Source organism: Ochotona princeps, chromosome 1 (assembly GCF_030435755.1).
Source record: "Ochotona princeps isolate mOchPri1 chromosome 1, mOchPri1.hap1, whole genome shotgun sequence".
Lineage (NCBI taxonomy): Eukaryota > Metazoa > Chordata > Mammalia > Lagomorpha > Ochotonidae > Ochotona > Ochotona princeps.
Window position 1 is genome coordinate 90,467,013 of NC_080832.1, and position 24,535 is coordinate 90,491,547.

General features: G+C 37.1%; 1 protein-coding gene and 1 non-coding gene across 2 annotated transcripts in view; one reads left to right on the forward strand and one right to left on the reverse strand.

Annotated features, from left to right (window-relative positions):
• The window catches only part of LOC131481299 (protein eyes shut homolog), a 1,058,324-nt gene that overhangs the window by 713,500 nt on the left and 320,289 nt on the right, over positions 1-24,535 (forward strand). The window lies entirely within an intron of this gene.
• LOC118758403 (U6 spliceosomal RNA) lies at positions 23,428-23,535 on the reverse strand. The gene has a single exon (XR_004995696.2). It is a non-coding gene; the product is annotated as a U6 spliceosomal RNA (small nuclear RNA).

Consider the following 24,535-nt stretch of genomic DNA (forward strand, 5'->3'; position numbering starts at 1 on the left):
CATCACCTGATTTCAGTCTTTCTCTTGGCCTCTTCAAATGACCCTATTGCATCACCTACCAACTTTTTTTTTAAAAGCAAACCTGGGTTCGCAGAGCCTAGAAGTTAAAATCAAGAACATATTTTACAAATACACTGACAGCAGCAGAAGACTGCTTCCTCTTCTGTCATTTAATCATGAACAGTCTACAAAAATGTCAGCACTGGTTGCAGATGTTTACATCGGTGTATATACATTGATAAATTATGTCCAATCAATGCTTCTAATAAGCACAATACTTTAAAATTGTATATTAGATACAACATTAAAACCTATGTATTTGTCCACCATCCACTCCAGGGCTAGCCTCAGGTAAAATTGTAAAGCAGAGTAAGTTTGTGAATGACAGATTACCTCTCTCTCTCCATAATTCAACATATACTATTATCATCTTCAACTACCAAATGCCCTACTAACTGCTTGCTAGCCACATCAATCCTTTGGAAAACACACTAAATTTTGGCCTATTTCTCATTTTGGAAATGTATTCATTGGGTTTCGTTTTGTTTTGTATGGGGGTATTTTTTTCATTTTACTTTATTTAATATTATTATCATTTTATGATACAATTCCATATGCCCTGGTATTTCCTTTACCCCCTTCCCAAGTTTCCTCCCCTCCCACTGAGTTCCCCTATATTATTACTGTAGTATAGTTCTTCATAAACAGTCATATGTCCATCATTGTGCTCATGGACAATGGCAGAGAATCCAGCATCCTAATGTCAAGATATAAAAAATAAATTTCACTGGGAGTCCATCTTTAATCTGGAATTAGAGATGCATACAGTATTGTATCCTCACATCTGAATATGGTAGTCTCCATCACACAATTGCTATACATTCCTCTAAATGAAAAGGCACAAAACAAAATCAACATCAGGAAGAAAAATAGAAATTTACAATTCCATGAAGTTAAATAATATGCTACGGGGTATGATAGTCTCCAATACACAGTTACTATACATCCCCTTAAATGAAAAGCCACAAAACAAAATCAGCAACAGGAAGAAAAAACAAATTAACTCCATTAAGTTAAATAATATGCTACTGAATGACTCATGTGTCTCTGAAGAAATGAAAATCAAGAACCTTCTTGATGAAAATGATGCTAGTGTATGATCTATGAATCAGTGAAGAATTTAATGAAAAAGTGTTTTGAAGAGGTGAAACTAACAAAAAAAATCTATGATATAGTTTCTGCTGATCTTTGGTGAGATATGTCTCATGTAGACAACAAACAGATAGGTTTTGTTTTTTTAATCCAGTCTACTAATTATGATGTGTGATCAATAAGTTTAATCTGTTTACATTCAGGGTTAATATGAATAGGTGGTAATTTGGTTCTGTCATTTAGCAATGGGTTGTTCCTTGATTTAGTCTTCTGTTATTTTTACTAGGATGTTCTTCACATTTGCCTTTGGTTATGGGGGACACTATTCCTCTTCTATGTCAAGAGAACATCTTTAAGTATCATTTGTAGGGCAGGTTTGAAAGAGGCATATTCTTTTAACTATTCTTGATTGTGGAAGAATTTTATTTCATTTTCAAAGACAAAAGAAAGTTTTGTTGGATATATTATCCTGGGCCAAACAGTTTTTTTTCTTTTAGAATCTGGAATATGTTGCTCCATTCTCGTCTTGCCTATAGAGTTTCCTGTGAGAGGTCTCCTGTGAGTTTAATTGTCATTCCTTTATATGTCAATTGATTTTTTTCATGTGCACATTTAAGGATCTTTTTTCTTATGTTCGATGGAAGGAAGCTTAATGATCATGTGTCATGGTGAAGATCGTTTTTGATCAAGTCTGTTGGGAGTTCTGTGCCCCTCTTATATTCTGTTTCCCAATTCTTTCTCTAGATTAGGGAAAGTTTCCCTCATTATTTCATTGAACACATTTTTAAATCCAGCTTCTCTTTCTTCACCTTCTGCCACTCACATAACTCTTATATTTGACCTTTTAATAGTGTCTTTTAATTTTTGAATACTTTTTAGTTTGACCCCCCCCCCACTTCCAGCTTTTCGATTGCTTTCCCCTGGTGACAGGAGATATCTTCCAGTTCTGAGTTTCTTTCTTCTGCCTCCTTCACTGTAATTTTAATTTGTTCCACAGTATTCTTAATTTCTGATATGTCAACTTTCATTTGATTTATTTCCTTTGTGACACATTCCTTAAATTCCTCGAACTCCTGCATTGTGTTTCTCATTGTTGATAAGAAGCTTTATAACAAGTGTTTTGAATTCTGTGTCCCCCATTTTCTGTGTCTTCCTCACTTAATTCTGAGGTTGGCAAAAGCTTTTGCTCGTTTGCAGTAAAATCTTCGGTAATGTCCACTGTACCTTTGTCTCTCCCTTTGCTTTTGATCATTGTACTTCTGGTTAGTAGAGGAGTCTTTTCCTTGGGATAGGTTTCTTTTTTTTAATTATTTTTTTAGTAATTATTTTGCATTATGTGACAGTTTCATAGGCTCTGGGAATCCCCCCACCCCTCCCCCTCCCCTCCCCCCTGGTGGATTCCTCCACCTTGATGCAGTATTACAGTTCAAATTCAATCAAGATTCTTTCCTTGCAAACATATACCAAGCATAGAGTCCAGCTACTTATTGTCCAGATGGGTTGAACAGTTTCTTTGGGAGACCATTTCTGGTCCGAAGTTAGAGCTGGTAGAATATCATCCCAGTCCATTAAGAGTCCCAATATAACATCAACAGCAATTTGCAATATTATGGAATTGACATGGTTTTGAGTAACCAGTATGTTAAAAAAAAAAAAAAAACAAGCAAGTCCTAACCACAACCTATGATTAGCTCATTGACATTTCAATTTTAGTTTATATACAGGACTGGCTGCTATATACCTTAAAATGGCTATAAGGTACCATTCAGCTGTCTTATGTCTATTTCATTTTAGTATTTAGCCATTTGTTGTGTTGAAGTATAATTTTGCTGATCTTGGCAGATTTTAGGATAATCCAGACTGGCTTGTAACTCTAACAAGATATTTGTCGACATTTAAGGTGCAGAACATTTTTTTTTGGGGGGGGGGGGTGTGCAGGAAAATCCTCAACACCATGGTGAGGAGTAACTAATCTTTGTGTCCCACCCAGCGAGGCATGAGCCAATCCACGCCAGCTCTTTCCTGTCAGATTTCAAGCTCTACTTTCTGTTGTTTGTCTATTTGTTTTAGGTTTTTTTAGTTTGTATGATTGTTTGCTGTGAGGGGCTTTTGAAGCAATCCCGATGGTCATTGCGAGGGAGGGTGGGGGTCCAGAGGTGGAGCCAAGCTTGGACCAGAGAAAGCTCTCCTCCCTGGTCCTGAAGGGCATTTATTGTTCTTCTGTTTCTGTTTGGACGTCTTCCATCCCCTGCAGAAGCTCCGGTTGGGGGTGGGTGACCTCAGAGTACTCGGCGTCCGAGGGCATCCAATTCCCTGTGGCCTCCTTGGCAGTTGGGATATAGTCCTTGTTGCTCGTATTAATAGTTTGTGGTGAAGGTCTGGGAGTCTTCATGGTTGGGATCCAAGCTTCCTCCTTACCTTGGGGTAGGTTTCTAAGCTGTATCACCCATAGGTCTGCAACTCAATTTTACTTATTGTGATTGTACATAGTTCTTTGTTTGCAGTCAGTTGTGCCACTGCCTCCAGCAAGTTCTAGGTGTGGGTTTTTATGTTGGATTTCCAGCATAGTCTCTCTATCCCCAGCTCTTGGCTCACCACTCTCCACCTCCTGTGATACCGTGCTGTGGCTGCACAGTTGTCTATAAATCCTTTCTCCCACTTTCAATTTGAGCAGTTCCCAGGATTAGGGAGACACCGGGTGTACTACAGAACTAGGTTGTTGGTAATGCTGATTTTGCTGGAACCTGTTGGCCATTATGTCTGAGGGTCACATGGACCTCTTATGGCTCATATGATGCCAAATTTGGTGTTATTTTCTCTGTGGGATGAGTGCAATACAGTGAGCTCAGTGAGTTCACTCCCAGTTCAGCACATACGCAGTTGCACTGTTGCACAGTCTTAAAGCCTTTGCCACACTGTACAAAATGCTGCTTGATGTGCCACTACTAGAGTTCTTGATCTCCTGTCCATCAGGTCTGAGGGCTAACCAGATCTGTCTTGGTGAACCTATAGGTTGCCACATTATTGCAGTTCACTGAGCCAGAAATTATTTTCTTCCCAGCTAAGTGCACGGTCAATTCCTATGATAGCCTTTGCCTCCCTGCACAAAATGGTGCCTGATTCGGCTCCTTTGGGGCAGACTGGGCTGTGAAATCCACCCTGTTCTCGACCCACCAGTCTGGGACCTTCCGCTCTGTTTCTGCTCCTGATTAAATCAAACAGACCAACAGGATGGGCAGTTCTCTGTGTTTGCCTCCTGAGCTCATGGTAAACATCCCTTTCCACTTTGTTGTTGGTGGGGTTTTGCCTGCCAGTGCAGTTCAGATTGCTGCTTCACATTCAGCCATTCTGTTGTCTCCACTGCTTTCCCGTGTCTGTCAGTCTCCAGGTGCCCCTCTGCTGTCGTTCTGTCCTCTCCTATTTCCTGGAATGTGCCCTCCATGGCCAATTTCCTGGCTAATGTTTCTCCATCTGTTTGAATATGTCCTTACCCGATTCTACCATCTTGAATCTCCTGGAAATATAGTCATTGGTTTTACCATGAGAAAGCCATCCTGAGCTGTGATGTTGAATAATATTTTAATGTGTTTTCATGGCCACAAAATTAGCATTTCAACAGAGGTTGGAGGAAAAAAAGGTACATCAAGTCGTTCCTCTAAAGGGAACATAAAATTATATTGAAAAAAGACAGCTCTAAGTGAATCTTTGAAATAAAATATATCAATTTTCAAAGTTATCTTTGAGAGGATAAGTGAATTAGGTTTTTCTTTGGTATTTCCCTTTTTTCATGAACATCATTCTTTATTCTTGCCATAAAATAATTTATTCACATAAAGCATAGGAGATAGGGATATCATGCAGCCACACTCCAGGTTAATCAAGTCTCTACATTTGCTACATGTACTTTAAAATATATGTGAAATAAGATATAAGTGCAAAATCAAAACACTGTAGAAAGTCACTTTCTACACCATGGCACCAGACCCCAATCAGCCTCCTTCCAACTAACTATTATCATAAATATTTGATATTTATTTATCCATCATATTAGTTAAATATATATGCCAAACAATAAGCAATTAGTTGAAACTTTGCAATATTGCATATATCCTATTATAAATTATATATCTTTTGATAACTTTTTATAAATTGGCTGTAGAGGGAGGCACAAATCCTTGAGACCCTCACCCTCATGGGGGAGACCTGGAGGAGGCTCCTGGCTCTGGATATGCTTAGCTCCAGCCTTTGCCAACACCTGGGAAGTGAACCAGGAAATAGATCGTTCTATATCTCCTTTCTGTATATATCTAACTTTCCAATATAAAAATAAGTATTTTTAAAAATAGGTTCTTATAGCTCTTACACATTCATTTTATTGGCATTTTTGCTGATTTTTTTTGTTATAGGAAATATTTCAAAAATAAAAACCATTGAGCAAATGCCCCCTTTGTATATTTGTGCATATTAATAATGCATGAACACATAGATTTCTAAATATATAAAAGCAAATTTGCTGGGTATATGAGCATCTAAGATTATGCTGGTTAATTCCAAATGGCTTTCTACAGAGATTTGTACTTCCACCTGTGAAGGGTGACAATTCTGTCTTTTCATCATCAGTTGATACTTTGATATGTTCAGGCTTGTTTATTTTTATAAATTTAAAAGTGAAGAAATGTACTTCTGAATTTTTTCAGTGACTTGTTAAAAATAACTGAATATATATATATATGTATATATATATATACTCACACACAGACAATGTTGTAGTACAAAGTTTCAACCCATAGAATCCACAAAATCAGATAATACAGTTTCAGTGCATATACTTCATACAGTGAGATGCGTCAACATTTCTCCCTAGGCATTACCTCAATGTTGAAGCTTCGTTGTATTTGCTCATAAAATATATACCAGATTGGCTATATGTGAGGTATAGTTGCCCCACTATGCTGGGTAACATCAGGAACTTTTAAAATCTGTTTCTAGTGTTATATTGGTTGTCTAAATCTCTTGTGTTTCCTGAAAACTTTCCTGTTACATTATGTTCAGATTAAGGGTTTTAGTTTGTTTTTGTTTTTGTGTTTTGTGTATTTAGTGCTTGTCTTCCTGTGTTTGGCTTATTTCATTTTTTATGTCTTCCAGTTATTTTGCTACAAATTAAAGGGACTTCATTCTCTTTTCTAGGACTGAGTCACACAAAATTTTCAGTTGTCTATTCCTAATAATTTGTGAAGTTGTAATAGATTTATGAATTATCCTTTTAGATTTCTTCTGTTAATTGTTTATATATCACTCCATGTTTTCTAATAAGTAGGATTTTTTTCAGTGAATTGCTGACTCTTTAATTATTAATCGCAGTGGAGTAGATCTGACTGTGCTAGTGGCCTATTGATATTTTTTAGGACATAGAGAACATTGACTGCTTTGATTTTCCTCAGACTAATTCTGACATGTCTAATCATCCTCCCTTGTGTCTGCAAAATATTGTTATATGTAGAAATGCAAGTTCCAAACACTTTAGGTTATTCCCTTTTTATGGATAGCTTTGGACAAGAAGCGTAATATCTAAGTGTGAAATATCCTCATTCTAAAATGAGGTAATTCCACTCTCCAACCCCAAATCCAATAAACATGTTGAGAATATATAATGATAGTTGGTGCTAGATTTGAAATCATTAGCCTGGTACCTGACCCACAGTGATTATTTTCCTTAGGTGTTATTCCCAACCATAAATTACAATTCACTTGACATTCCTAAGCATACTGAGATCTGAGATAATGCTTCAATGATCACATTTGCTTTATGTAATTTGTTCTTTACACAGTATACAGTTTATACACTGATTTTTTCCTTGTTTCTTTATTTGCTCTCTGCTTTGTTGCTGTTCATCTATTTTGTTTTTCTGTGTCTGAGGAGAGTTTTAACAAATAGAGGCATGTGAACCTTAACAAATATCATCAAAATGTTTGTGTTTTTTTTTTTTTTTTTGGAGAATGATATTATAAAAATCTCATTGGCTTTCCTTTTCAGATGACTCATAAAGATGACTCTTTCTTGATTCAAAATGATAGCCTTTTCCAAAATCTTAGCAAAAAATGGCAATCTTAGAATATGGTTATTACTAGAAATGTCATTTGATTGCAATAGTGCAAAATTACATCTTTGACCCAAACACTAAAAGCTATGTTAAAAGCATCAAAACTAGAGACATCCCTTATAATTGACTGTGAAGCCGCCTATGGCACTAAAAATTGGGGGATCAAGACAGAAAATTATGGGAGCTGCATGTTTCAGTTGATGCCTGAGAGCACTAAAATCTAATCACAAAACTGAAAACAAGACAGGTGCAACCACACTTTTAAAACTGTTTCTAACATTTTTCCATATAACCTATTCATGGCTATTTATACTATGTTATCTATCAAGAAAAATTACTCAAAGCAGTAAAGACAATGACCTTTCAGATTCACTATCATGCTTTTTCTTCCTCAGAAAATCTAAACATTACCTTTGGAAACCACATATTTGTCCAACTCAGTCTTTTCTCCTCCCAGTTTCCCTCGCTGTAGAATTGCATTTGTCTCTCAAGAAGCTATCTTTCTTCTCACGTTTTTTCCAAAAGATGCCTTGAATTTGTTTTATTAAAATTTGACATAATTTTAGGAATGAGATGGAACACACTTTTAAAATACTGAAACTGGTCCAACTTGGGATTGCACAATTAGTATTTTGGCAGTACAGAGTTAATCGAATAGCTGTAGGAGAGGCACTACTAAAGCAGCAAAGGTTCAGAATTATCAGGAAGTGAGTCTTCAAATAATGATGAAAATACAGAAAGAAAAAGTTCAACTATTTGTAATCTGTATTATTTAATTCTCGACCATTTCTGAGTTTGTTATAAAAATTCAAATACTATGATGTATGCATAAAAATCAAGTTTCTGACTCCTTTCTAGAGAATATCTACATATCACTGCCACAACAGTTTTGTTATGTACACTCAAGCATGTTTTAACATGTAAGAAACTAAAATCATATATTTTAAACTGATGATAGATAAGCAACTGCCCAAAGTTAATAGCAAGTTGAATTAATAGACAATTCTATTTGAGTGCAAACATTTTCAGAATCCAACCATGTAAGGCATCTTCAACAAGGGTATGGAGTATATAGAAAACGTGCAGGAAAATACATAAGAAAAAATTTGCATGAATTTCAAGTTTTTGACACCAGAGTAAACTTTGGTTCCTTTTTCCATGTATTTTTTAGAGAACCTTGAGTGTATACACATATTTATATGTATATATATTCCATGACTGAGTTTCACTGAATCATATGCATATTTAACATAAGTATACTTAAAAAAACTTTTTAAATATATTCCTATGTTGATGTGAAGCACGTAGTCAAACCAGTTTATTCATTCCACCATTGACATACATTTGGATTGTCTCCATTTTTCTTTATTGCAAAATGTTGGCATTATTGCAGAAAAATTTGTATATATACACAAAATATATAAACATTGCATAAGAATTTTGCTCGAGGCGTAATTGCTTGGTTATACAATATAATCATTTTGATTCAGTTTGTATTTTGTTTTAAAAAAGTGTCAATCATTATTCCTGCCAACAGTGTGTAAGAAATAGCAGTTCTTCAGAATGGGCCACTTGAAATAATCAACATTGTGTCAAACTAATAGGAAAAAAGTCATTTTAATGACTGCATTTTCCTGATATCTTGTGAAGTTAACATAGTTTTGACATGTTTACTACCATTTAAAATAGATTTCTTATTTATTTGAAACTCAGAGAGAGCTGAAGCTAGGAGCCGAAGCTGCTTCTAGGTCTCCACTTGAGTGGTTGGAGCCCACATTTGGAGACTGTCTTAACTCGTCTTCCTAGGCCATTAGCAGGGAGCCAGATTTACAGTGGAGCTGCCAGGGTGTGAATGGTTGCCCAAATGCAATGCCATAATCAAAGGTTGCAATGTTACACTCTACACCACAACACTATCTCCAGTACTTTTAGTATGTAGACATAGACCTTTGCATATATTATGGTATGGCATATATAATATGTTCATATATTATGTTTGTAGCTCTCATTCATGTTAGATTTTTATCATTTTGGTTTTCATTTTTGTGTAATAAAATTGGGCAGCAGAAATTATAAGGCTTTTATTTCTCTAAGAATGTCTTCTAAAATATTTTATAATATATCTTATTGCATGGCTGGGAAGAATTTTTTTAAAAAACAAAAACAAAAAAAAGCTCCAGTTCTTGTTCAGTTGCTTCCAACAATAGTTGTGTGATTCTAACAATCTGAGACCTTGCTTTCCCTTAAACTCTAGCTAGACCGTGAATAATTTAAAGGATTTTGTGTTTCATACCTGTTTTCTTTACACTGAGCAACTGTTATCATGGCAAGTATTACTTAAGCGGAGTGGCACTTCAGCCCTATACATTACCTTTCAGTCTTGTTATATTCATGTTTTATGTGCATATTTCTACCACTTAACTCTCTTTTCTGCTTCTCCGGCAATATTATTCTTTTTATTTCCCTCTTATAATTCTTAAAATTTGCTGTGATATTCCTCAAAAACAAAACAAAACAAAAAATTTCCTCTGATATTCCTTACTTGCAGGGTTCTCAAAAAGTTCTTCAGAATGTATACTATTAAAATACCATACATGTGTTTTTTTAATTATACCAAAATAAATATCTTTCAATATAATAGATTTTTAATATTTAGATTTTTTGAAATTCTTTTTTATCTGTCCAAACATTTCACCTCCTTCCCCGCTAATTTATAACGTTTTAGTTTTTTAAATCTTGATAAACGTCTCTTTTCATGAGAAGCTATTGTTTCTGAAACAGTGAAAGAAATTAGACCCATAAACAAAATAAAGCATATAAATAAGCAAGCTACAATAAGAAAAAAATATCTATTGATCACTTGGAAAATGTCCATAAAGTGTGTCTATCCCCAGGATGTGTTACCTTTGCTGGGCTATAAATATTGCAATAAGGGAATGTACTATCCAAGTCTGTCCTGTGTATGTTCGCTTCATACACAGGTTTACACCCTAAATGCTAATGCTAAATGCAGCTGCAGCCAGGGTTTTACAAGTAGTGGCATAATGGACTGTGCCACAAGCTGGCCCTAAGATTCTGCATTCCTAATAAGTTCTCAGAAAATACTAAAGCTGCATCCTCTGTGGACCAAACTTTAGGTCCCTGGCCCTAGAACCATTTTTTACATGAATTGCAGGATCACTCTAATTATGAAAATCAATTACTATTACCAGTAATGGTGACTACATAATAGTTCACATTAAAATGGCATTTCAACTTGACAGAGCACTTTGACATTTGTTAACTCCTTCTGCTATTCATAATAACCCACTGATGAAGGCAGGCATTAATTATTTAGAGGAGAGGTTGAAGAGATGTTAACTCTTGCTCAATGTCACACAACTAATAACTGGAAAGGTTATCTGTGAGGTTAGCTCAGACATGAATGCTATAACAGAATGACTCAGAGAGCAGGCTTTGGCGTCAGAAAGATCTATCTTTGAATATCATCACCCCCACATCTTCACGATGTGCCATTGTATAAGCCACTTAACCTCTATTTTCATGTCCTCATCTATAAGCTAAGCATGCCTATTTTGTACACTTGTTAGGCTCAATAACCTCTAAGATGCTTGGTATAAGCATCTATTACATCTGAAACCACTAAATAAATGGAAACTACTATGTTGTTTCTTGTTACCATTATTATCCTAGAAAATTCTGAATTTCTGTAGATTTCTCACAACCTAACAAAAATTTAATGCCCACCTACAAGGAATATTTAACTTCCTAAAGCACTTGTCTGTCATGGGCTCTACTTGAGAAGTGTGACAGAATTAGACACTTGGAGCGAGCCTCTTTTCAATGTCTTTCTGTTGAATTGTGCATATAGGAAAACTTGTGTAACTGCCGGTTTATGTGTTGTTATGAATATAACTTTGTGCCTGCAGAATTTCTGCTATGACTCCTTTAACAAGCTCACAAACATGTGCGCATTTTCTTCAAGTGTAGAAAAGGAGTTATTTTTGACAGTGGGATGCCGATGAACCATTATACCTGGCCAGGCTTCAGATAATTTCATCATTGTGCCTCCTGCAAAATAACTGAATGATGCTCCAAGAAAAGGATGCAAAATGACACTCATGTTACTGATAAATACATGAGAGAAGTTGAAAAAGAAAAAGAAATCTACCATGTTGATGATGGAGGCTTAGGAATTTGTGTCGGTAATTTTTAGATGTGTTTTTGTGATTTTTCAATATTAATAGCCAGGTATTGGCAACATAATCTTTCTTTTCAAAGTGTTTTAACAAATAAAACTCATTTTCTGCAAGGTTTAGTTTTCCATAAAAGGGAATAAAGATTTAACATTTTTCCTACCAAAAAAATTCCTCATAACGTTTTTCCTGTAGCACTTCTCATTTTTGTGGCTGAAAAGTTCAACATGCTCAGTATTTTGACTTCTGATTTTTTTTCTGTCTAACCTAAGCATTATAACATGAATTTTAATGTTCTAATATTTTTGGAGATTCCAGATTACAGGAAAAGTGGTAGTATAGAACAAAGATAATTATGTAAGATGAATTTCAAGTCAGAAATAGAGGACTATGATTTCCTAGGACTTTTAGTGTGGTGAACAATGGTCAGCCTAAACATTCAGATGTTTGAGATCATGTAGTCCTTGCTTCAAATTTTACTTGACCACTAAGTTATGTGATCTAGTCTACAATAAGCAGTAGGATTAAGCAATCCCCAAAGTGTCATTGCCTAGAAAACATCTATTTGTTATACATGCAAAGTCATTGTGGCTTTCAGGAAGCTGTATTCCATCTGGTGACAACAGCATTCCACACTAATTTGCTCTAGTGGCAGCTCTACATAAACACGGGCTTCCATAATCAAAACGACTTGGAGAAAATATACTGGAGAAGTGAGTATCAGCAGTTATACATTACAGTTAAGAGGCCCTCACCATTTCAACTCACATTTCATAGCCTGGAACCTGGAGAAAACATAAAACAAAGTCTTAACTTGTCGAACATGGCTTCTAGCCTCTTGGATGTCAGTGGGTTGTAGACTGGCTCTCAATTATTTAAGCATGTAAGAGATATTTGAATATTTAAAGCATGTTTTACTACTGTGGATATTGGCCTGAGGTAAAGCGTCAGTGATTATTCAATAGTTAGAGCCAAATGTATAATTTTCTTCATCTGTTTTACAATGTGACTCTGAGTTATCTGACATGACAGGAATAAAGACACTCCCTGGGTTTACAGCAGAATTTTTTATATTGCGTTGCACCATCTAATCTATGTTGTACAGACAGTCTGTATGAACTAGTTATTTGTTCACAAGGCTCAATCTACTTTTTTACAAGGAAAGAGACAAAACAATTCATCTCCCCAGAGCAGGTACTAGAAAAAATATCACAATGCGAATCATCACATTAACTTCATCTGCTCCCATCATCTAGAGTCAGCAATTACATCCTACTGAAGTGACAAGAATGTGACTTGTTGTCTTAGATGTCCTCCTTCCCCAAGGAGGCATGTGATATGGTGGGGAATGAATGATCTTTGGCATCAGACAAGTGTGCATTCAGATCTTATCCCTGTCACCTATGTGCCATGCATTCTCAGGAAACTTATCTACCCTCATTGAATCCCAATTTCCTCGTCAGAAAAAAAAAATGAACATATAAGTATTTACCTAAAGCAAACTTTCAATTTCCCTCATCTCACCTCTGATTCCCATCTCATTTTTTTAAAGATTTATTTATTTCTATTGGAAAGGCAGATATACAGAGAGGAGGAGAGACAGAAAGAAAGATCTTCCGTCCAATGGTTCACTCCCCAAGTGGCCGCAACGGCTGGAGCTGAGCCAATCCGAAGCCAGGAGCCAGGAGCAAGGAGCAAGGAGCTCCTCCAGGTCTCCCATGCGGGTGCAGGATCCCAAGGATTTGGGCCATCCTCAACTGCTGTCCCAGGCCACAAGCAGGGAGCTGGATGGGAAGCCGGGTCGCCAGGCATAGAACCGGAGACCATATGGGATCACGGGCGTGCAAGGCAAGGACTTTAACAACTATGCTATTGTGTCGGGCCCTGATTTCCATCTCATTTTTTGATGATCCATTAAATACATGCACTAGGGTCTCACTGCAAGTATATTTATCTCTGCTGTTCTGCTTTTGCAGTTAACCCCCTGGTTGTCTACTCAGTTCTGTGCACTTCAGCTAGAGTGGAGAGAGCAACAGTCTATGGGACAGGAATTATCCATAAATGCCCTAGCTTGCCATCCTTTATTTTGAAGTGTGTGGATAGTAATTCCTGTGCTTCCTAGCATCGTGGTGAAAGTTAGCCTGCACTACCAGAAGTGAACCCTCAGTATTCAATCCTCAAAGACCTAAGAAGCATTGCTTATGCCTTTCCTCCTACTCCTTGTGTCCATTTTATCTGTCACAACCTTGGTATACTTTGAATACATGTATGCAGTTAAGCACAAGTATATGCATGTTTTCAAGAAAAAGTATTGCAAGGGAGATTATCTTAAAGCTCCTGGCCCCAAAGGCCTTAATTGCATAAGACTCATAGCAGAACTGCATGAATCTGTTCAGTAACTTTTTTTTTCAATGACAAGATATCTTTATTTAATCATAACTGCTTTTTAAGGAAAACAAGGAGTTTGTTTAACAAGTGTAAGTTTTTGTGGGGTTATTACAAGTAAATCCACTTCTTGTGATACCTTTTTATTTTGATATGACTGTTGGACACAATCGTTACTGTGATCCCAGATGCATTAGCATAGTGAAAGGTCAAATTTTCCTGAAACTCATTGTTACAACTAGGCAGCCAGAAATAAGCCAATTATACTCACAAGGAGACTGTTAACCTCATCAATATAATCGATAAACACAACTAAAATGTATTCTCAACTCTAGTACTCATAAGTATATCCCTGGAAATTGTAGACATCTAAATTGTAAAAACATGAATATGTGACAGTATATCTGAATGGAAAATGAGGATGATGTCACTAAGTTGAAATCATTATTTAAAAGGCTTTAAAAATAATTTTTTTGAATATATTTTGAGGGCCCTTGTCAGATGTATAAAAAAGGAATCAGTGTAAATGAGAGGCCCTGAAACTTTTGAGTCTCATGAGAAATCTACCTTGGGTCATGACTGTTAATAAACTACTATTGGATGACATAAAAACTAAGGATGGAACTACAGAAAACTGTATGTTCTGATGATGCTATTTTGGATTTCATGTGAGAAATATAGACTGAGACCTTTATTTCTCCATGTATTGCTAAAATCTTAACTTAAAATGCATGCAAATTCTAAAAGCAAAGGAAAACAGATTTTAAAGTTTAAGTATGTATGTTATTCTTTAGAATGAATTGTTAATGTAACTAGAAGAGTAAAACTCCCTTTATTTGGTTTTTCATGTATGGGTGTGAAAATAAAGGAAAAAATATTCCAAGCAAAGGATTTCAAGAGAGTAATAAAGTAACAAAGTCTTTTCAGACACTTTGCTTGTAATTTGTTTGGTAATTATACTTCCATGGTTTATTCCTCCTGTGGTAGATCCAGCATCCAGTAATGACAATATTACCTCCATTAAATTATTGCTTGCACAGAAGAAACAAAGTATTTTTACAGTGCATTGTGTGTGCATTTCAGATTATTCTGTCTTCTAACTAGTGAGGTTTTACTGTATCTGTCAGTTTATTGTTATTCTGCACATTTTAACACTGATGATAGGGCCTGGCAGCGTGGCCTAGCGGCTAAAGTCCTCACCTTGAAAGCCCCGGGATCTCATACGGGCGCTGGTTCTAATCCCGGCTGCTCCACCTCCCATCCAGCTCCCTGCTTGTGGCCTGGGAAAGCAGGAGAGAACGGCCCAAAGCTTTGGGACCCTGCACCCGCGTGGGAGACCCGGAAGAGGTTCCTGGTCCCGGCATCGGATTGGCGCATACCGGTCCGTTGCAGCTCGCTTGGGGAGTGAAACATCGGATGGAAGATCTTCCTGTCTGTCTCTCCTCCTCTCTGTATATCTGGCTTTCCAATAATAATAAAATCTTAAAAAAAAAAAAATCACTGATGATACAGCTGCCCAGTGTATAATCCTAACGCAAAAGTTAAAACATGGTAAGATAATTATAATAAAAGTAGTATCATATTCTAGAGATAATAACATTATCCATTCTATAAAATAATCACTTTTACTCAATAGAAGTTGTCAAATATTCAACTCTCAATTTGTCATCCTTTTGTGGATACAAAATAATGGTAATAACTAATAAAACAATTTCCCAGATAAAAGTACACAAAAGTGATATGTCTGTTTTCCAGAAGAAGGAAAAAAAAAAGCTTTTCAACAATCAGGTTTGCCCTAAGCAAGACTAAGAAACTAAGGGTGTTCCATTCTCAAGCTTACAGAATAAAGAGGGGCTTTTCCAGTCATTCCCAACAGGTTACTCTTCTTCTCTGCGCAGCTTCTTTTGTACCTGGAACTAGATGCCATTGGTATTTCATAGCCCAAAAGAGAATTTGTTAGGCAAGTAACAAGTACCACCTCTTCCCAGGCCTGCCAGGCTTTTTCCCAAAGATTTATTGATTTTTATTACAAAGTCAGATATACTGAGAGGAGGAAAGACAGAGAGAAAGATCTTCTGTCCGATGATTCACTCTCCAAGTGACCACAATGGCCAGTGCTGCACCAATCTGAAGCCAGGAGCCAGGAGCGTCTTACAGGTCTCCCATGCGAGTGCAGGGTCCCAAGGATTTGGGCAGTCCTCGACTGCTTTCCCAGGTCACAAGAAGAGAGCAAGATGGGAAGTGGGGTCACCAGGATTATAACCGATGCCCATATGGGATCCCGGCGCATTCAAGGCAAAGACTTTTAGCTGCTAGGTCACCATGTCAGGCCCCTGCCAGGCTTTTGTATGAGGTCCCAGAATCCTAAGAATGCAAAAGGTAGTCGGCCTGGCAGCGTGGCCTAACAGCTAAACTCCTCACCGTGAACACCGGGATCCCATATGGGAACCAGTTCTAATCCCAGCAGCTCCACTTCCCATCCAGCTCCCTGCTTGTGGCCTGGGAAGGCAGTCGAGGACGGCCCAAAGCTATGGAACCCTGCACCCGTGTGGGAGACCAGGAAGAGGTTCCAGATTCCTGGCTTCGGATCGGCGCAGCACCAGCCGTTGTGCTCACTTGGGGAGTGACTCATCAGACGGAAGATCTTCCTCTCTCTATCTCTCCTCTTCTCTGTATATCTGATTTTGTAATAAAAATAAATAAATCTTTTTTAAAAAGGTAGCAATAGTTGGGACAAGGTGTCTTGTACCTATAAATTACATTTTTGTACTCTAAATAGTTATTTCATTGTGGGAAAACATGATATTGGTCTTTTTGGGACTGACTTATTTGATGGCTTCTTTGGGTCTAACTTGTAATGGCTTCTAATTGCATCCATTAGGTGCCCCAATAAAAAGCCCCGTGATTCATTCTTTTTTAGGGATGAGTAGTGTTCCATAGTATATATGTATATATATTTTTTTAGTCATCTATTGCTGGACATCTGGGTTGATTCTATTAGCCATTGTGAACTGACCTGATATAAAGATAGGTACAGGTTTTCATACGCTGATTTCATTTAATTTGGATAAATTCCCATCTGTTCCATAGATCTGCCATGCCACCGCTGGAATAATTTGAACCCTCACTATTTCCCACATGAGGGACGGCAATGCAGCAGATCTGTTCACTTCTTAGCATATTCTCTATGTTTCTAACAAACCTTGCACTACTTCCAGAAGCGTGATTTTCAGTTGTAAAGGTGCTCATGAGTTCTGTCATTAATCCTCAACGTCTTCTGCAAACCAATACGAGTGTTATGAGCTCTTCCCTGCCTGCCTGGCTGCTTCCATCCTTTCCTTTTCCCCTTCCCTCTTACTGTGTTGACCTGCTAGCCCTTATTCTTCAGGAATGTTCTTGCCTATTGATCACTTGGCCATGTTACCTCCAAATTCTGACACAGAACAAGATGTTGTGCTCACTGGAGCTATTTCTGCCCCACTTTGCTTGCAAGTCATACCTCTTAGAACTCAGTTGCATGCTCACTTTTCTTGGGAGAACTTTTCGACATATGTGCCCTGTTTTAAAGATTTATCATATGTATGTGTATCCAATCCCAGACTGTTTACCACACTACATTGTAATGTTTTCTTTCTATTTTTCTGTGATTGGATCTTCAAAGCAATAATTCAAAACAATTATCAGGGGTTGAGGTAGTGTTCAGATGACAGTGTGGAATCTCCACTCCATTCAATGGCCTTCTTTCATTTTCTATGTTTTTATTGCCAAGTCAGATATACAGAGAGGAGGAAAAATAGAAAGGAAGATCTTCCATCCGATGATTCACTCCCCAAGCATCCAAAATGGCCAGAGCTGAGCTGATCCAGAGCCAGGAGCTTCTTCCCGATATCCCACTTGGGTGCAGGAACCAAAGGCAGGCTTTGGGCCATCCTCTACTGCTATCCCAGGCCACAAGCTGGAAGCTAATTAGGAAACAGGGCTGCCAGGATTAGACCAGGTGCCCATGTGGCATCCTGGCAAGGTCAAGGCGAGGACTTTAGTCACTAGGCTACCGCACCAGGCCCTCAATGACTTTCTTGATATAAGCAGTTCTCTTACTGTCATTCAGTCCCTGTGCAGTGGCCTAGCAGCTGAAGTCCTCGTCTTGAATGCACCAGTATCCCATATGGACATCAGTTCTAATCCCGGCAGTCCCGCTTCCCATCCAGCTCCCTGCTAGTGACCTGGGAAAGCAGTCGAGGACAGCCCAAAACCATGGGACCCTGCATCTGCATGGGAGACCCGGAACATGATCTGGGTTCTGGATTTGAATCGGCGCAGCATCGGCCATTGCACCCACCTGGGAAGTGAATCATGGGATGGAAGATACTTCTCTGTCTCTCCTCGTCTCTGTATATATCTGACTTTGCATTAAAGTAAATAAATCTTTTTTTTAAAAAGGGCATCATTCATTCAGCATCTATTATTCAGTCTTTGTTCCTTCTTCTCACGAGACAAGTATTAGCTAATAGAAAACATATTTCAAGTTCAAGTTTGAGTGTCTTATTTAAACCTAAATTGACAGCTTCACTCACATTTATTTCTGGTTTTGACGTGGGATTAAGAGGGAAACATTGCTTTAAAGGCATTAGTAAAACTTTAGTGGAGAGGAATGTGATGGAAAGTAGAAATGTGAAAAATATTCACACAAACTAACAAACCAGACTTCTAAACACAAAACAAAGTCACAAATGTATTCTAGCTTTTAGAGATCTGAATGTTTAAACTTGCTCTTACAATGAAAACTTACTCATTTTTTGTAATAAATTAACACCATAGAGCAAGTCAATCTAGTTTAAATGAACTAGAAATGAGTTTCTTACACAATTGTAGCTTACATATTTAAAAGCAATTTATTCATTGAAGTTTTTGCTTAAAATAGGTATGTTTTATCAAAAGGATGTGCTATCATTGTCTTTTCTGATCTTTCAAGTAGTGTGGAATTTTCAGTTAACTGCCAAAAATAAGAAAAAGAAACCATTTCAAGTATCAACATTTATATTCTGACATGTGGTCTTTGGTCAATACATCGCTTTTAAAAGCGATTAACCTGATTTCCAGCTTATATGGAGGTTTTGAGTGGCAAGCTCTCTATTTTTATAGTAACAGTTGAAACATATGTTCAAATGTCACTCCATGTATCTTATTTATCTTTTGATTGTGTTTTACAAGAATTTTTATTGTAGATACTCTTTGTAATTTGCTTTTGTTTTTATAAAGAATTTGTCAACAATACATTAGATTCTTAGAATCACAGCCGACTCCTGATAATTATTATAATACAACTCTCATCATTTCTTATATTAAAGTAATATAAATACAAAGAAACCAAAATTTATGTATTTGGTAGATTCAGCTATACAAATACAACAAAAGAAAAAGGGTAATGTAAAAATAGTATTATTATATCATACTCTGTGAACTTTTTAAGCACCATTGTGTCTGCTGTTTAACCTCTGTCCCTTGCTTCTCCTCTGTGGCCCTCAATACTAAGTACCTTCCCTACATTAAGTGCTCTTCTTTCTTGACTTTTTCTCATCTTTCAGCCATTGTCTTAGACAGCATTAGTAGCCTTAGAATGCATGCACTAATGAGGCAAACATGTAAATGAATGCTGGTTCTGCTACTTAATAACTGTGACAAATTAGGCAAAAGCTTCTCTGAAAACTTATACTCTATATAGATAGATTTTTTAAAAGAATGATAAAATTAGCCACAGCCATATATGATGAACAAGAATATCTAAAGTACTACCAGATTCTAGGGGCTGGAACAACGGCTCAATTGGCTAATCTGCTTGCAAGCACTAGCATGCTATATGGGTACCAATTTGCATCCCAGCTGCTCCATTTCCCATCCAGCTCCCTACTTTTGGCCTGGGAAAGCAGAGAGGGCTTACCCAAAGCCTTGGCACCCTGGAAGGAGGCCTGGAAAAAGCTCCTAACTCCTTGCTCTGGACTGGCTCAGTCCCGACCATTGAGGCCATTTGGGGAGGGAACCAGCAGATGGACGATCTTTCTGTCGCTTCCTCTCGCTGTAAATCTGACTTTCCAAAAAAAATAAATAAACCTCTTAAAAATATTCTAGTGCAAAGTATCCAAGAAGGTTACCTGATCTTCTTTCTTCTTTCCTGTTATACCAGCATTTCCTCTGTCCAATTGCCCCTCTTGAATTGCAGTATCATCCTTTTGTGTTCAACTGGTGTTTCTCTTCTATACAGAATTCTTGCTTATGAGAAATTTTGGTACTTTTCCTCCAATATTTCTTTGTTAGGTCAGTTCTACTCATACCAAATACATCTCAGGCCTTGTTCATTTTCCTTAAGTATTACTCAAGTGCTTTCTTGTTTTAACTTCAATTATCTCTTTTAAATTATCTAGTTTGTTATGTCTGTTTTAACTTCTTTAACCTTGCCTCTGAGGCCTACGCTCTATATTGATCATAATAGAATTGTAAATCAAAAATTTAATCATGTGCTATATAAGCACATGTAATTATGCTTACATGCTTTATTTTCTCTCTCTCTCTCTCTCTCTATATATATATATATATGTTATTTTTATTTTTTTAAGGATTGGCTCATCCCAAGTACCCTCTAGCCTGACCTGAAAAGCCCACTTCCGTTTTCCAGGAAGGTCAGTGCTTACTTGCTATGAACAAGGATGATTGTGACAAGCAATGATATGAAACTTCCTTTATAAACTCACCTTTCTAGCATCTTGAAGGCAACGTGCACGTTTCAGTGTCTAGTATTGTTTCTTTCTGTGAAAAGAAAAAAGAAAAAAAAAACCTGTGTCAAGAATTTCTTCCTCTAGCCTTATCTGTGTCTGTGTTGGCAATACACTCAATCTTTAGGAAATGCCACCTCCTCAAGGAAGCCTGTTTGTAGCTTTCTGTCTGTATCCAGAGTTATTCCACCCATCACTGTTCTGCATTATCCCGGAAAAGCCTTCATTACAATGAAAATATATCGTATTTCTGCTTTTCTTGCCAAATATGATGTTTTGAGGATAATTATTGCATTTTCCCAACATCCATAGAACCCAGCATTTTCGCATAAAGCATACGCTCATGTAAATTTGGTTAAAGAGCAAGGGCTGTTATTTAATCAGATCCTTGCCTAATGGAGTCTGCTTCCTCCTCTGTTCCCCTTTCTTCTGAATCTCTCTGGTTATGTATGCCGATTCCTCATTGTCAGTTTTGCCTTCAATTGTACTGGTATTCAATTATACTAGTATCTAGTCCAGACATGTGTCTAGGCTCCTAATTTCTCATATTTGCTGCTTTTGTCTTTAGCCTCTCTCCAGCTTGCATCCCTATGCTTACTGCACCAGAATTCTGAACACATACTTCTCTCCACCCTTTGCAATACTTCTCCACTAAGCTGAATGTCTTTTTTTCCCCCTTCTAATTCATAAAATATTTAGAATTGTTTTTGGCATCTACATTTATCACTCTTCATATTCCTTATATTGTATACATATTTTCACCAATATGATTTGATAGCCTTTACCCTGTATAAATGTTTTAACATTTGCTCTTATTTTTAAAATAAGCACATTTTTACTAAAAATCCCTATCACTTTTGTATGCAGCATTGAAATATACAAGGTCATTATTCCGTCTACTTTACCACCATGCTTCTTTTCAAATAAAGAAAATTCTGTTGAGCTAAATAAACTGCAGTACCACCTGGAGAGTGCAAGATTCAGGAGTGGGAGTGAGCCCATTAGGGCACCTCCCTCTTGGGTTGCCACTCCTTCTGATGAGCATGAGAACCAGGACTGGGACAGGCATTGCTAGACACAGAGTGGCACCCACTGGCACATAATGTGGGCTGGATTGGGGATAGGCTGATTGGGTTGAACTGGACTTCAGTGCCCATTGACATGTATGAAAGCTGAACGGGATGTGGGCCAGACTAGACTAGTCTGCTGTACATAGTGGCAAGCATGGGAACCAGGACAAGGAGTGGGCCTGGTGAGGGTTATTGCACTCCAACTGTTTTCTGTGGATGCAGTAGGACTGCAGGATCTAGTAGGACTGCAACACCCATTAGTTTGTGTAAAAGATAGGGCTGGAGACAACTGATCCAGTCATGTAGATTTCTGCCTTCATCATCCTGTCCGTGTCATTATATGAATGTCAGTTATACTTTCTGCCATGAAGCTGACCAATGACTTTCCACTGAAGTGAAAAATTATTTCCAAAATTTTGATTACAGACCACAAGATGCTAGATAGTCTGGATGATACTTGAATAAACATGGACATTGTAAGGTGCTGTTGTTAATTTCCCGTGACATTAGGCTCCATCCTTGTAGCCAGCACATAAAACATTGTTTCCTTAGGAGCCTTTTACTGTTTTACTCATTATTTCCTTTGGAGCCTGTTCACTCTTCCTACATCATTGCATGACTCAAACTGCAACTTGCAGATCACAATTCAGAGAAGTTTTCCTGCATGTAAGCATAGTAACCATCTCTTGCTCTACTGGTCCTCTGTGTTACACCCCAAGAGACTTGCAAGAAACAAGCAAGGTAAAAATGAAGAGGAGGATATGGGATCCAGGAAAATGAGTAACCTATTTCTGAAGGAAAATCTAAGAGGTCACCACTTACATAATGAGATCAATAATGCCGTAGGAACAGTAAACTAGAGAAATGACTGGGAAAAGACACTTGTATAAATAATCAACTAGTTAATGTCAGGAGTAAAGCTAAATGTTAGAAAATCATTTTTTTAAAGTCTCAAAAGACAGAAGGATATTAGCTTAATATTATAAATGAATCCCCATCTCTACGGTAAATACAACAGCATAGTTCAAAATATATAATGGGGGCCCTGCGCGGTGGCCTAGCAGCTGAAGTCCTCGCTTGAATGCGCTGGGATCCCATATGGGTGCCAGTTCTAAGCCGTGGGACCCTGCACCCACATGGGAGACCTGGAAGGGGATCTGGGCTCCTGGCTTCAGATTGGCGCAGCACCAGCTGTTGCAGTCACTTGGGGAGTGAATCATTGGACAGAAGATCTTCCTGTCTGTCTCTCCTCCTCTTTGTATATCTGACTTTGCAATAAAAATAAATGAACCTTTAAATATATATATATATATATATATATATATATATATACACACACACACACACACACACACACACACACAATGGATTTTTCCCAAATTGCTTTCATTTATTTTATATTATATAAATGTTTAGTTATAAATTTAGATGTAGATATGTAGATATAAATATCATCTCTCAATAGCCACAAGAGTTTGCTTCAAGGGTATCACATGGATTCCAAAATCTATCAGTGATAACATACGATGGCATTGTGTTTTCATAGAAAATCCATGTACATCCAAACTTATGGATAAAAATCTAGCAGTTTTTCTTGGACTAGCAGCATTATCAAAATCCAAATGCCACTAGCCTATAGTTAAGTATAATTTTAGAGACTAGTACAAGATTTCACTGTTTAAAAATACAAATATTTAGGAAAGAAAAAATAAAAAATGTTGAATGGTGTTGAAAAAGATTAATATCAGTTGCCATGATTCAATCAACAGATTTCATGCATGTATTGAGCCATTCTTGCACAGTGGCCATGCTAGTCTCCTCTGTATTGCTCCAATGTTAGTATATGTGCTGGCAAAGAAACCACGGTATACATGTATCAATGTCACACACTGTGCCCAAAAGATATGCTTAGAGAAATAGAAATGTTGGCTAACCTGATTTTGTTCTCACATTATGTGCCTGCCATGGATTATTACCCTGCACCTTACAAATATATACAATTAAAAAGGAGAAAAGTAAACCACAATAAGAATTATTCAGATATGATATTTTTACATCAGTAAAGAGTTGATTTGAGATACAAGGTGAAGATTGTAAAAATGAGAAATGCATTAGTTCATAAAGAAATCAGAAAGATAAAAGGAATGAAACAGGAGTATCTACAGTATTTATTTCTAAAACTTGTCAGAATTTTCTACAGATTTAGGAAATATTCTGACAGTACCAAATATGTCATCTCTTCTCTAAAATGAAACAAGTAAAGCAATCATATTTTACCAATAGTATAAAATCAGAATAGTTATTCATAGTGAGTTTTCCAAAGAAGAAATTGTCAAAATTGCTTATAGATGCACACAACTGCACTGAGAGCTGAATTCCTGAAGCTCGGGCGTGCGCACGCACACACACACATACACACACACGCAAATTTGTATGCACTATATATGGGAAAAAGTTAAGGCTAATGTTAAAGTATTTGGCTTTGATGCTATTTCAAGCCATACTCCTATGTCCAATTCATCCATCATTTTTTAGAAGTAGAATAAACCTAAAACCATTCCTTTCACCTTTGTAGAAGCATGATTTATGGGAGATAAATGTTCTTTTGGAGCACAGTTTATTTTCAATTGATTATCGTACGACTATGTGGAAGGTTGTGTGGTCTCTCTTCAGACATTTTTCTAAGGGAAATACAGGCACCCAAATGTATTTAAAATATTGCATGAAAATAGAAATCTTCGATGCATCTGAAAGAGAATTTTGATCTTTACCGTGTTGAATAACTGCATTAGTGATTTGTAAACTTTCCAAATCTTATGGCAGTAATATTTTTCAGGCTGTAGATTTTTCCCTTCCTTCATAAA